The sequence below is a fragment of the Anolis sagrei genome, chromosome 6, assembly GCF_037176765.1.
Source record: "Anolis sagrei isolate rAnoSag1 chromosome 6, rAnoSag1.mat, whole genome shotgun sequence".
NCBI classification, from domain to species: domain Eukaryota; kingdom Metazoa; phylum Chordata; class Lepidosauria; order Squamata; family Dactyloidae; genus Anolis; species Anolis sagrei.
The window spans coordinates 30,182,807-30,186,610 of NC_090026.1; positions in this window are offsets into that span (position 1 = coordinate 30,182,807).

Here is a 3,804-nt window from a genome sequence, read left to right on the forward strand (position 1 = left end):
CCATTTGGATTCTTCAACAGGGGTTATTTAAACATCTTTGGGACCTCACTCCAAGATGAACTTACCACCTTCCTATTTGAGTTCCCAGAGCCATACTGTTTGAGTAGCCATCAGACCACTAAACTTTCATTCCATTTCATTGTTCTCTATTCTTTCAGAGCTATATTTCATCTTTCTGTACAATGCAATCTAGTTGACTGACTAGATGATTTAGTTTCCACCCTGTTTTGTCTTCAGCATCTGAGCATGGATAATAAATGTATTGCTGAAGGCTTTCATGGCTGGAATCACTGGGTTGTTGTAGGTTTTTTGAGCTGGGTGGCCATGTTATAGAAGCATCTAGAACATGTCCATACAGCCCGAAAAACCTGCAACAACCCATGGATATTTAAGTTTACAAACATCCCAAACATGTTTTTCATACTATTTAATATGACAAACTTTTCATTCCATTCCCTTTTGGACCAGTATCATATTTACTCCACATTATTACAATTTTTGCAGTATCTTGAAAACTTGCAGTGGACTACTAGCAAAGGAGTCGCAATGATCTGCAGACTACTACTTTGAATAATACTATTTTAGTCTGTCTAGTAGTAATAGAATAGATATCTGTTTCGGAAGTAATAAAAGTGAAAAGATATCTTCAGTCTCTGTCAAAACAACTTGCAGTCCCAGTTTTTCTGAGAATAGGATAAACAGAAGTCTGATGCAAAGAGGCAGGCCAGTCAGAACTAATGGAACAAATGTAAGCAAATGCGGTTGCAGCATATAGATAAAAGCTATCTTTTCTTTTTGAAGACATCAAGAGGAGACCCCATCACCTCTGTAGGCAATTGGTTCCATTGCTGAACCTTCTTCGTTGACAAAAAGTTCCTTCTGTTGTTAAATGCAGTAATTTGCAAAATGTAAAAAAACCAAATAAAAAGACACATTCTCTCTTGTGATTCTTTGCTTCTTTGGCAAGACATGTAATCTGAAGGAACACTCCCTGGGATGAATCTCAACAAGACCATTATGCATTTTTAAAGTTTCTAGTCTGTAAAAATACACACAATTCCACGGCATAAAAAAATGGCTTGGGGAAAAAAGAATTGTTATACAAGTTTTACTCTCTGGTTGAAATTTCATGCCATGCTGTTGTTTTATTTATTGCATTGCATTAATATTGCACTTCTAAACTTTTGTTACCCGCTATGGACATGCCAAATAGCACTGGAGGAAAATCTTGGAAATAAGTACATTCTTTTTTATCATTCTTATACTCCCTTTTGAGGTTTAAAATATTAAAAACAGTGGACTGTGTGAAGAGAAATCAAATACAGAAATAAATCATGACAATGATTTATTAAGTTCTGCTTCTTGGCAGGGGGTTGGACTGGATGGCCCACGAGGTCTCTTCCAACTCTAAGATTCTATGATTCTATAATATAATAGATCAACAGAGAAAAATAAATTATTAGAATAATCTAACAGCGTAACTGAACAACTAAGCTTGCACTCTACTGCAAAAGCTTTTTGGAAGGTGAATATCCCACAAAGTTATGTCACCAAGGGATTATTTCTTAATTCACTCTATGTGATTGCCCTCTTTGTCTTTTTGGTACATGATAATATTTATATTGCTGGGGAACCATTCTTTTCTTGATATCAGGAAAGGCCATAGATCTCTAACAGAACATTTCTTTGGACATATGAGGGTTGTCTTGAAAGTAAGGTTACAAGGCATGTAGTTCCTGTGGGAATTTTCAGAGTGGAAGTTAGTATCACTGCTGTGTAACGGGAGGCCAGCAGAAGCGAACGAGCAGTGCCAGTTGTCAGTAGCTCATCGACTGGCATCGTGGTGAAGGTTAGAGATAAGCCTCCTCATTCTGTTTCCCTCCAAGTGCAAAGTTCGTACTGTAAAACACTACCTAACTTCTAAGAGCATGAACACCGCTGTGTTTCATCATGAAATCATTTCAGTTTATGGAGAGGATGCAATATCCAGACAGAATGTGACAAAATGGGTACAGAATATATTGTGAGACCATGAAGAAACCTCACAGAGCCATCAAAACAAATGTCATAGGATGCTGACAGTGAACATCTGTCTCCTTCATGACAATGCGCACCCGCACACCACTCGAGCACCAGAAGAATTGTTGACTTCATTTGGTTGGGGATGTTTTAAGCCACCCCTCTCACAACCCCGATCTCACACCCAGTGATGATCATCTGTTCACTAAATTGAAGGAGCACCTTGATGGAAACCACTTTTCCGACGACGAGGTGAAAATCAAAGTGACAAACTGGCTGAAAAAGATGGAGGGAAACTTCTATGACATGGGCATCAAAAACTCATCCCACGGATGACAAAATGTATTGAACTGAATGGTGATTATGTGGAAAAATAATGTAATACCCATGCTACAATTCATGTAAGTTTTATTAAAATATATTCATCCTTTGTATTTCAAGGGGTTATCTGACTTTCTGGATAACTCTCGCAGAAGGACCTAGATACAATCCCTTAGCATCTCAGACAAGAGTTAGAAAAAGCTCTTACTTGAAATCTAGACAGCCTTTCTCCCACCCTCTGTTTTGCAAATGTGGAAAACTACAACCTTCACTATCCTCAGACATGTGCTGGTTAGTTATGCTGGAAGTTGTAATTCAACAGTGTACAACTTGGAAACCTAGCATAGACCAGTGGTTCTCAATGTTTGATCTGAACAATGAATCCCAGAAGTTACATCCAGATAACCAGTGGTCAAAGAGTCAGGAAGTTGAATCTCATAGCACTGGAGAAGCCCAAAAGTTGATAACCACTGATGTAGATTACAATAAGTAAGATGGATCAATGGTAGCTGTGGAAACAGAAGGAAAGAGCTTTGACTTGGTTGAAAGAGGGCGCACCCTTGGATGCTATAGTTCTTGTTTATGCTTTGACAACAGTAGCTATGCACTGTGATTTAGCTCAACTCTTTGTGTATTTCTAAAATGCAGAGACCTCGTAAGTCTCCAGCATTCCATCTTCTAAAGCAGAAGTAAACAACTATAGTCCTGCCAGTATTTGGATTCCATTGTACATAATATCTCTAACCCCGTGCAGGAACACATAACACTGGCCAACACACATTTTGGTACCTCAAATGTTAGAACTGTTTTTGGGTATATTTGACTTGCGGATTCCAAAAATGGCACCAGTTTTCCCTTATTAACTCTAGTTTTTGAGATACATAACATATACCATATGCCAGTCTTCATTTGCTCACCCATGGAACATCATAACCATATCAAAGAAACTAGAGCTCATGATGTCTATCCAACGCAATTTTCTGAATCAGTGCACCAAATAACCCCAGGAACAGGCTTAAAAATTAAGAAACTGAGACTTGTTTTGGTTGGGCTGTGTAATCAGAATGCTATCTTGTCTCTGTTTAAAAGCTTCCAGAGAAGGAGATTCCACCACACTCTGAAGCACCATAGTCTTTTGTAGAACAACTCTCAGTATCAGAATTTTTTTTCCTGTAATTTGAATCCACTGCTCCATGTCCTAGTCTCTATAGGAGCAGAGAATAAGTCTACCCCTTCTTCAATATGACATCCCTGCATCAAAACCTGTGCTGAATATGGATGATGGGAGCTGTAAGCCAAAAATAAATGTGCATGTTGGGGGATGACAACAGTTCTGGAACTTCGTACTACCTGTAAATGTGCTGTGGAATGTACAACGATATAGCAAATGGCCAATGTATTGACAGAATAATTGACAAGGGCAGAAGGAATCTACTGCTTAGAAATTTTTGACCTGAGCTGTTT